This window comes from Benincasa hispida, chromosome 12 (genome assembly GCF_027475165.1).
Source record: "Benincasa hispida cultivar pf3 chromosome 12, pf3_genome.v1.1, whole genome shotgun sequence".
NCBI classification, from domain to species: domain Eukaryota; kingdom Viridiplantae; phylum Streptophyta; class Magnoliopsida; order Cucurbitales; family Cucurbitaceae; genus Benincasa; species Benincasa hispida.
The window spans coordinates 23,448,196-23,459,827 of record NC_143489.1 but is presented as its reverse complement, the minus strand read 5'-3'; positions in this window follow the sequence as shown (position 1 = coordinate 23,459,827).

Here is an 11,632-nt window from a genome sequence, read left to right as displayed (position 1 = left end):
GTGTTTCCTCGTTTGTCTGCCTCACTCCAAGTCTGAACAGAGCCCACCCTTTGGATTCTCACACAGAGAATACCAAGGTAGCCTTGTTAGTGGTGTTAGACTCAACTCGACACCGTCGAGGTTCTGTGGAGGTCGTTCGTGGTGTTGTTGAGGCCGTTCGTGTTACTGAGGAGTTCATGGTCGAGGTGATCGTTGAGGATGAGTGCGAAGTGTTCGTGCTATGTTCATTTCGGTGTTGTGGTCGTGTAGATCGAGCGTTCGAGGTTGCTGTTGTTCAAGCGGTCGTGCGCAAAGGAGCATGGAGACACATCTTCAAATGTTTGTAGAGCTTTCTCTTTTTTCATTTGAGTTTTTCATGCTGTAATTTCTGAACTATTTGCATAACCGCTTGTTTGAAGTCGACTGTAAATATATTGTTCATTTATGATTGTGATTTGGAATAATCTTTTTTCCGCTGCTCATGAAATCTCGAATCCGATTTCCTTCATAAACCTAGGGATGCGACCTTGGTCTCCCCCAAACCCTAATTTCTCCATATATTTCTCATGTGTTAAGGCTGTTGTGCTACTTAAGTTTCCTCATAATCAATTTCAAAGTAATCTCTACTAGTTTAGATATTTACATCGCATAGTTTAGTTAATCGCATAATTGTAATTTCACTCTATTAACATTAGTTTCGCTGCATTTGCACAATTATCTAGCATTCTTAGCACAAATCCCTGTGTTTGACCCGGGGTCAACCCGAGAAACTCGTTAACTTGTTACACTTGGCAAGAGAATAAGAAAACTTGTGACTAGTGCATGATTGACTACAATTGAGCACATATCTTAACATCACATAGTTTAGTTCAGATTGACGCTTCAACAAGTTTTTGGCGTTGTTGTTGGAGATTTGGCATCTAATCAAGTGTTTGATTTCGTATTTTTGCAGGCACCCTTTCGATTGTAGGAGTATTGCCAGCTTATGTGACGAGCGAAAAATAGTGGATGAGTTCGGGTACGGACCCTGAATTCATTATTGACCCCAAAATCAAAAGAACTTTCCATCACAGAGCAAGATGAAATAGGAATGGATGAAGAAGGAATATGAACAATAACAACAATAATCCAGACAACCAGGTTGGGGTAAATGGAGTATTCTGTCAAGGACAACAAGACCTTATTCTCCTGGCCGTAAATCGTAACATCCCTATAAGGAATGATACAACCTCGAATGTTTATGACTTATTGCCTGGTATTATGCGACCAATTGTTGATGATAACGCAAGTTTTAAGATTAAACCGGTGATGTTTCAAATGATTCAAAATGCTAGGCAATTTGGTGCAGGGTGAAGATCCACATGCCCACCTAATAGGCTTTGTGGAAATGTGCAGTACATTTTCCATTCTGGGTGTAACACTAGATGGAATCAGGCTATCTCTCTTTCCTTATACTCTTTGTACGAGGCCAAGAAATGAGCCTATTCCTTATAACCAAATGAAATTGTATCTTAGGACTAGTTAGTTGAACATTTCAAGAAAAAGTTTTTCCCTTTGGCCGTTGATGCAAGAAAATGACGAGATATCTTGAATTTTGAGCAAGGAGACTCAGACATTCTAAGCATCACTTGGGTCCGATTTAGGTGCCTTATACGTAATTGCTTGCATATTGGCATTTTGGACTGTGTTTTGTTGGAAACCTTCTATAATGAGTTGAATCTCCACATAGGTGGTAGCAGATGCCTCTAAAGCAGGTGGATTTATGGACAAGACCTATACTAAGGTGAAAGTGATCTTGTACAGGATTTCTAGGAATACGGATGTTTGGGTTGATGATGGTTATGGGAACAGGAACGCTGATAGAAGGAAGATGGAGGGTGCAATAGTACAGTCGGATGCTCATTAGCCTCCCAAATGGCTACTATTACTTCGCTTCTGCAAACCATGGCAATAAACCAAGGTGCTTTAAATAGAAATATTGTTCAGTTGAATACCATGACACAAGTTGCGGTAGTAAGCTGTATACAATGTGGGAAACCCCACTCAGTCGAGGCTTGCCTGTATGATCTTTAGATAGTTTTCTCCATCCACAATAACCCATTTAGTAACTCGTACAATCTGGGTTGGAAGAATCATCCTAATTTCTCTTGGGGTGGAAATCAAAACCAGACAGGGCAGAAGAACATACATCAACAACAACAAGCGCATAAAGGGAATCCTCCAGGACTGACAACAATATAACCACAATTGTCAAGTTCGAACACATCATCAACATTGAAGGTGCTTCTCAAAGAATATATTCAGAAAAATGATGAGTTAAACCAGTCGCAAGCCTCTTCGATACAGAATTTGGAGGTACAAGTAGGGTAGATTACTAATGAGTTGAAAAATAGGCAACCAGGTACCCTACCTAGCAACACTAAGGCTCCACGGAGAAACGACAAGGAGTAGTGTCAGGCTATGACACTACATAGTGGGAAAATTATGAGTAAGCTACTAACTGAGCCTCAAGAATCCAGATCAAATAGATCAGTGAAATCACAATCTTTGATTGAACAAGAAATTAAGACTCCAACAATTGCTCCAACAACTACTCCAATTGACATGATAACCATGACTCCACAATAGATCTTCCTAGTTCAACTTTTCCACCTTCTAAAAAACCTTCAATAACATTGAAATCTAATAATACATAAACTTCAAAGACAGCAAGCTTGGAAGCACCATCGTAAGTTCCTGATGCAATAGAAAAGAAAAACAAAACAAGAGAAATCTTGTAAGTGCCAACTCTTTTTCCCAATCGGTTAAAGAAGAAAGACGATAGCTAGCAATTCAAGAGATTCTTGGATGTGTTGAAACAACTACATATAAACATCTCACTGACGGAAGCTCTTGAGAAAATGCCAAACTACGTGAAGTTTCTAAAGGAATTCCTGACCAAAAAGCGCAAGCTGGGTAAGTTTGAAATGGTTGTGCTCACTTAAGAGTGTAGTGCATTATTCAAGAATAACATTCCTGCAAAGATGAAAGACCCTAAAAGCTTCACTCTAATGTGCTCAATTGGTGGGAAAGAAGTTGGCCATGCACTATGTGACTTAGGAGCCAGCATCAACTTGATGCCGCTATCCATCTTTAAAAAGCTGGCCATTGACGAGGAGAGACCTACTACTGTGACTTTGTAGCTAGCTGATTGGTCCATAACGTACTCGAAAGGGAAGATTGAAGACGTTCTTGTGCAAGTTGATAAATTTATCTACCTTGTGGATTTTATACATTTGGACTACAAAGTTGACACTAAAATACTTGTCATCCTAGGGCACCTATTTCTAGTAATAGGGCGAATGCTGATTGATGTTCAAAAAGGAGAATTGACCATCAAAGTTAACAATCAACAAATTAAATTCAATGTGTTTAATGCATTAAAATTTTCGGATGAGTTGGAGATGTGTCAGCGCATCGACAATATTGGTGCTAACTACTGGGAGCCATTTAAGAAGGAAGTGCAGGAAGAAGAGAGTGAGTTGATTGTGGAAGAAGTCCACGCGGTGATGAAAACTGACCCTACTTTCGAGTCTTTAAATTTGAATGAATGAGATGTAGCAAGGATAAAACCATCATTGGAGGAGCCTCCTATTCTAGAACTGAAGCCTTTACCGCCGCATCTCAAATATGCTTACTTGGGTGATAATGACACTTTGCCAGTCATTATCTCGGTTGCATTGAGCGCAGATGACGAGATTTCTTTACTGCATGTGTTTGGCTGATATACAGGGAATAAGTTCCTCATACTGTATGCATAAGATTCAGTTAGAGGATGGGAAGGATGACATTATGGAAAGATAGCGCAGGCAGAATCCAGTCATGCAAGAGGTGGTTAAAAAGGAAATAATAAAATGGTTGGACGCAAAGGTTATTTACCCCATTTCAGGTAATAGCGGGGTAAGCCCAGTGCAATGTGCCCTAAAAAAAAGAGGAATGACGGTTGTTGTCAATAGCAAGAATGAAATGATTTTGACAAGAATTGTGACTGGCTAGAGAATATTTATGGATTATCGCAAATTGAACCTTGCGAAAAAGAAGGACCATTTCTCCCTACCATTTATTGACCAAATGTTAGACAAACTTACAGGGAATAAATTCTTCTATTTTATGGAGAAATATTCCGGATATAATTAGATCACAATCGTACCAGAAGACTAGGAGAAAATGATGTTCAATGCCTTTTTGGAATGTTTGCTTTCCAACGCATGCCCTTTCGGCTCTGCAATGTGCCCGAAACATTCTAGAGGTGTATGATGGCAATATTCTTAGAATTTATGGAATAGTTTGTAGAGTTTTCATGGATGATTTCTTGGTTTTTGGTGATACATACAACTCCTGCCTAGAGAATTTGGAGAAAGTTTTGAAACGTTGTGAAGATACCAATCTTGTCCTCAACTGGGAGAAGTGCCATTTTATGGTGATAGAGGACATCGTGTTGGGGCGCAAAGCCTCCAAAGCAGAACTTGAAGTGGATGAGGTGAAGATCGAAGAAATTTCTAAGCTCCCTGCACCCGTAAATGTTAAAACGTTCCGAAGTTTTCTAGGTCATGCGGGATTCTACTCGAGATTCATTAAAGGATTCTCCCAAATTGCACGCCCCTTAAGTGCATTCTTAGAGGCATATAGACCATACAATTTTGACGATACTTGCATCCAAGCATTCAATAAGCTCAGGAATGTACTGATCTCTATGCCCATTATGATGGTGCTTAATTGGTTGCACCCCTTTCAGCTGATGTATGGTGCAAGTAACTACGCAGTGGGAGCTGTATTGGGTCAATGAAAAGAAAGAATCTTGCGTCCGATCTTCTACGCCAACAAAACCTTGAATGACGCCCAGAAAAATTATACCGCTATTGGGAAGGAAATGTTAGTCGTAGCATTTGCAGTTGAAAAATTTTGACCATATCAAGTTGTTGGGATTGGTGTCCTAATTCTCCCGGAGTCTCGTAGCTTGTAAACAGTTTGTACACATTGTTATTAATAAATAAGAGTTATTTTATTTGCATTTACTTATATCCAATAAACAAAGATCCGTGGTTATTTTATGTAAATTAAGCATGTATATGAGATATACAAGTAGATCATGCCTTAAGTAATAACCTAAATGGTCTATAGTATAAGGATAAAGAAGGGATACCTTATCCTGGTGACACTACGGATACAACCCATTTTGTAGTGGTTTACAAATGTTGGAAACTACTATAAATGGGTTGATCCTGACTATTCATGTGGAGACATGCGAGCGGGGGTGTCCTATACAAAGAGTTTGTATAAGACCTGACCACGAGATGATTAGTCTCTTTATATAACGCCGTTGATAATTGAGACTTACATCTCACTAAAACGACCATAGGTGACATGACCTTAATCTTGAGTGTTTAGAGAACTCTTATCTATGAGGGCGATCCTTTGATTAGTATAGGTGAAAGTGGCTAGATTGCCAAATCAACAAGCTTACCTTTTTGGGGATTTGTCTGATTGGGGAGCTGGGAAGTCAGTTACACAAGATGAAATTCACTCCTTCTCTGAAGCAGGGGTAAGTAGATAGATTTCTCCCTTAAGGACTGATTTCAGGTCTTGAACATAGGTAAACGTGAATGCTTCTCTTTTGGAATAATAAAAATCATATTTTCATATATCCCATTTTGCCATAAAACCAATTAACTTCCCATTAAGGGTGGTTAGAGAGAAAAATTGAATAATTATCCAATAATTAATAATTATAAATAAATATGATAACCAACTTATCATATTATATTTATAACCTATAGTTTTAATATTACATCATATACAATATATAAACCACAGTTCTTTTTCTCTATTTTATGGCATTTAATATAAATCATATGTATATTAAATTTAACAACTATGAATTTTATTCATAGAAAATATATTTGAATCATATTCAAATATTTGTTCCTCCAATTAAACACTAATGTATCAAATACATTATATCAACTGAATCAATTTAATTATATCATATATAATTAAATTCTCTCTTATTAATTTGAACATTTCAAATTAACCCAAAAGCTGATTCTCAACTAAATCTTTCAAGCTACCAAGGGGACCTTATGGACCTGTAGCTTGAAGCTCCAACAGTACGTGAATAAATAATTAAACTCTTTAATTACTTTATCCTCCATCCGTTAACTGTCGAGCAATCCACTAAAGACCGACAGTTGCACTCTTTGCACTACAAATATATTTCTGTATCCATTGGATATAACCAATCAACAGTACGATGACCCTTCACAAATCACTCGTAAGTACAGTTGGGCCAAATTACCATTTTGTGTCTGTAGTTACATCTAACTTCTTGAGTACCACTGATCCCTCTAATGAACAATAGATCATAGTCCCACTATGACTAAACCCTATCTGGCCAAGAGAGGGTGTGGTGCCACATTGTTTAAGACCCGAAATCAGCCCTTAAGGGAGCAATTTATCTACTTACCCTTTCATTTCACGATCCACTTGAGTTTCCAGCTCCTCAATCAGACAAATCCCCAAAATGGTAGGCTTCTTGAGTCGGCGATATGGCCACTCTCACCCATACAAATCAAAGGATCGCCCTCATAGGCAGAAGTTCACAACTCACTCAGGACTAAGGTCATGTTACCTATGGTCATCCTAGTGAAATGAAAATCTCTATTATGAACCGCGTTATATGAGACTAAACAATTTGTGGTCCGATCTTATACAAACTCCTTTGTATAGAATATCCCTGCTCGTATGTCTAATACATGAATGATCAGGATCCGATCATTTATAGAATTTTACAACATTTGTAGTACCTATAAAGTGGGACATACTCGTATTGCCACTAGGATCCTGTAGTTTGTAAACACATGTATGAACAAACGGTTTGTGATATATAATATGAGATATTTTAGTTGCATTAACCACAAATCAATAAACTAAGATCCCTGGTTATCGTTGTAACTTAAGCATGTATATGGATACATACAAGTGGATCGTGCTTTAAGTGATAACCTAAATGGTCTGTAGTATATGGATAAAGGAGGGAAACCTTATCCTGGTGATAGTATGAGTATGACTCACTTTGTAAGTGTTACAAATGTTGTAAAGTGCTACAAATGGTATGATCCTGATCATTCATGTATTAGATATGCGAGCGGAGATACTCTATACAAAGGAGTTTGTATAAGACTGGACCACGAAATGTTTAGTCTCGTTATATAATGCCATTCAAGACAGAGACTTTTATTTCACTAGGATGACCACAGGTAACATGATCTTAATCTTGAGTGAGTTGTGAACTCCTGTCTATGAGGGCGGTCCTTTGATTTGCATGGGTGCGAGTGGCCAGGTCACCGACTAAAACCTACCACTTTGGGGATTCGTCTGATTCGGGAGCTGGGAACTCAGCTACACAAGATGGGATTCACTCCTTCCCCGAAGCAGCGATAAGTAGATAAATTGCTCCCTTAAGGGTTGATTCTGGAGCTTGAATAATGTGGTGCCACACCTTCTCTTGGCCCGATAAGGGTTTAGTCATATTGGGACTATGATATATTGTTCATTAGAGGGACTAGTGGTACTTAAAGAGTTAGATGTAACTACAGGGGAAAAACGAAAAATTTGGCCCAACTATACTTACGAGCAATTTGTGAAGGGTCATCATACTGTTGATTGGTTATATCCGATGACAAGAAATATATCTGTAGTACGAAGAGTGCAGCTATCGGTCTTTAGTGGAGTGCCTGGTAGTTATTGGATGGTGGATATCATGATTAAAGAGTTTAGTCAGTTATTCACATACTGTTGGAGCTTCAAGCTACAGGACCATAAGGTTCCCTTGGTAGCTTAATTGATTCAAGTTGAGAATCAGTTTTTCGATTAGTTTGAAATGTTCAAATTAACAAGAGGGAATTTAATTATATATGATATAATTAGATTAATTCAATTATATGTGAATAATTGATTTGATGTATTTGATGCATTATTTGATTGGAGGAATTAATATAAATATGATTTATATTAAATGCCATAAAGGAGAAAAAGAACTATGATTTATATGTTACATATGATGTAATATTAAAACTATAGGTTATAAATATAATATGATAAGTTAATTATTGTATTTATTTATAAATACTTAATTATGAGATAATTGATTTTCGTTTTTTCATATAACCAACTTAGTGGTTGGTTATACACGGTTTATGGCAACTGATGAATAAAGTGAAAAATAGTTTTTCATTTTCAAAACACATGACACACGAATCTAGTGATCGTTTTCATAGTTGAGAGAGTAAACGATAGGCATCGAGTTTACATTTACCATACATAGTTACTCGCTCACTAAACGATCGAGTACTCAAGTCTATACGATAGGCTTATTACTTCTGTCACATACTCGATCGTCTAGTTCCTCCATCCCTCTATTCAAATCCATACAGAGGCCACAACTCCTGGATTCTCACACTGAGAATACCAAGTCAATCGTGTGGTGGTGTCCAGTTCTATTTGAGGTTCGAGGATCGAGCTTTACTCAATTGTGATCGAGGTTTTTCCAGTTCGTGCTGTTTGCTGAATTGCTCATTGCATTCGTGCTGTTGAACGCATTGGTGTTTGATCGAGGAAATACTAGAAGAAAGGGTTCTTCAAAGGTATTGTACTTGATCCTTTTTTTTTTTAATTAAGAAGCATGCTGTAATTTATCGTATAATGCATAACTATTTTCGTTTGATTGTAAATGTTTATGTTCTTTTACAATGGAGTTTGGAACGATCTGCTTCCGCTCACTGATTCTCTAGATTTAGAGTTCTTTCAATTGGTATGAGAGCCAGGTTATTCTGATATTCCAAATTCCATTGATGTATTGAATTCATTTACAGTCTTGGTAGGTTTTATAAATTCTACAATGCGTTTAAGTGATAGATGTAGTTGTGGATGTTTGATTGATGGATGTTTTGGGATAATTGCATCTGTTTAAGCTTTCTTTTACATTTACTAAATCAATTTGTAAGGGCCCTTATGTTTTTGGGCTTAATTAACTTGCCATCGAGTCTGTATTCAAGTTTTTGTTGTTTGAGTTGTTTGTGATGAGCTTCAGAGCATGGAGATGTGTTCGCTTCGAGGAAGAAGACCAAAGGTTGGTCGCATCGTGTAGCCCAGGCTAAACGATCGTGTAGAAAAGTTCTACTCAATCGTGTAGTATTTACTAAAAGATCACATAGCTAATGCTACGCGATCGAGTAAAGAGTTCACTCGATCGTGTTGCGTTGGCTACTTGATCGCTTAGACGCTCGGGGTAAACGTTCGCTAAGTATATGATACTCGACGCATAACGTGCGCATTAAACGATCGTGTAGGCCAGCTGCTCATCACACAGCCACTGGCTACTCGATCACTCAGTATAAGATACTTGACGCTTGCTCTTCAATCGTTCAGACAATCATACTTTATTGCATAGTCGTTGTCTACTCGATCGTTTAGGCATGTGTTGCTCGATGTGCATTGTGTGATCACGTGGCCTTTATGCTTCATCACATAGTCCAAAGGCACTCGATCCATGCTACACGATCGTTTATACTCAATAGGGATTACTCGACGATCACAAGGAGCTGCTACACGATCAAGTGACGATCACAATGAACATTGCATGAAGCATGACACTTAGGTTTATTTATAAAATTTATAAATACCTTGTATGTCTAGCTTAGTAATGTGGTTGATTTTGATTGTTTCATTTTTTATAAGGGTTATAAATAATGAAATTAGAATTAAATTCAATAAGAAAGACATGCATGCAAGCTTAGGCTTTATTCATGTTTTAAAAGAGTTTTAAAATTTGACTGAGATAGACCTAAGATCACGGTTCTAATGAGATTAGAAACCTAAGTTTAATCTTTTAATTCAGTTTAATATAATTAAATTGACTAATAAAAGATTGAATATGTACCAAATCTATCTATAAGTGACCTTTTTTTAAGGCGGGTTCTTGCTAGGTTGGGTATTTAAACCGGCGGAAATGGAACATCTCTACCTGGGAACCTACCTGGAAAAGTGAATTAGATAGATTTGTTGCATGCATGCAAATTTGATGATAATCCGTTAAAATGATTAATAAGACTTGAATCAAACTTGTTTAATTATCAAAAGAAAATGTTGTTTTTTTAGCAAATTAAACACACACTAAGTTAAAATTAGTAGTTGGATTGATTAAGTTAATGAATCCTTAGGTAGAACATTCAATGGGAGGTACTTGGGGTATATGATACTTCACTTAAACCTCTACACGTTTCTCCCTAAAAGTTCACACCATGAGATCTATCCTTGGCCTCGAGGCACTTTGGGAGTGTCCCCCTATAGGATGGTGTTTGGGTAGGTCAATACTGAGGTGAATGGAGAGAATGTTCATAGTAAGTGGCAGTGTGACGTGTGACAACATATCCCACGGTCTCTCTCATTAGGTTGGATAACGTTTTTGTGCATCGCCTCGAGGAACCCTGGAAGTGTCTCCCGTAAAAGATGGCTATATTTGCACAAATCTTTATCTGATGTTTAAAAATGGATAGGGTTGCTTTAATTTCTTGTCTTAATCTTTTTTTCCCTATGGTGGGCGTATTAGGGCGAGACTCTAGGGTCTAAAATGAGGGGTTACACTTATGGGGAATTGTTAAGGATGTTAACAAATTTTGGACCGAACAATGGTAACTGTTAGAGTCAGTTACAAGAAGTTGTTTCTATCTAATGGTTGAGATTGTCTCATCCCAGTGAAGGGGCACTTGATCACCCCAACAATGACGTTTGTCCTGCCTTGCTGGGGCATCATTACAAAATAGATGTCACTTAGGGTATAATAGAACTATTTTGCAAAATCTTAATTGGTGTTAAAAGTGATAATGCAAGTAGACTCATTAAGTTTGTTCTTTTTTCAGAGCCTTTTATTATGGAAACTTCTACTTTAGCTTTATTAGCCACCGACAAACTGATTGGCGAAAACTATGCTAGTTGGAAAAACACGATAAACACGATATTTATCATCGATGACCTTAGGTTCGTCCTTATGAAGGAATGTCCTCCTATTCCACCTCCCAACGACGCTTAAAATGTTCGAGAGGCGTATGAGAAATGGACATGGGCAAACGAAAAGGCCCGAGCGTACATCTTGGCCAGCCTTAACGATGTTTTGGCCAAGAAGCATGAGCCCATGATCACTGTACGCGAAATCATGAAGTCCATAAGGGGAATGTTCGGACAACCGTCCGCGTAGCTCAGACATGACGCTTTTAAGTTCATCTTCAACTCCAAAATGAAGGAGGGTACATCTGTTTGTGAACATGTTCTGAACATAATGGTCCACTTCAACGTAGTGGAGATGAACCGGTCTAGCATCGATGAAGCCAGCCAAGTTAGCATAATTATGGAGTCGTTACCAGAACGCTTCCTTCATTTCGTAAGCAACGCTTTTCTGAACAAGGTTGATTACAACCTTACAACTCTACTCAACGAGTTGTAGACTTTCCAATCCTTGTTGAAAAGTAAGGAGAAGGGGTTGGTGATGCAAATGTTGCTTCATCATCCAAGAAGTTCCACCGAGGTTCGACCTTAAGAACTAAGTTTGTACCTTTTAGCA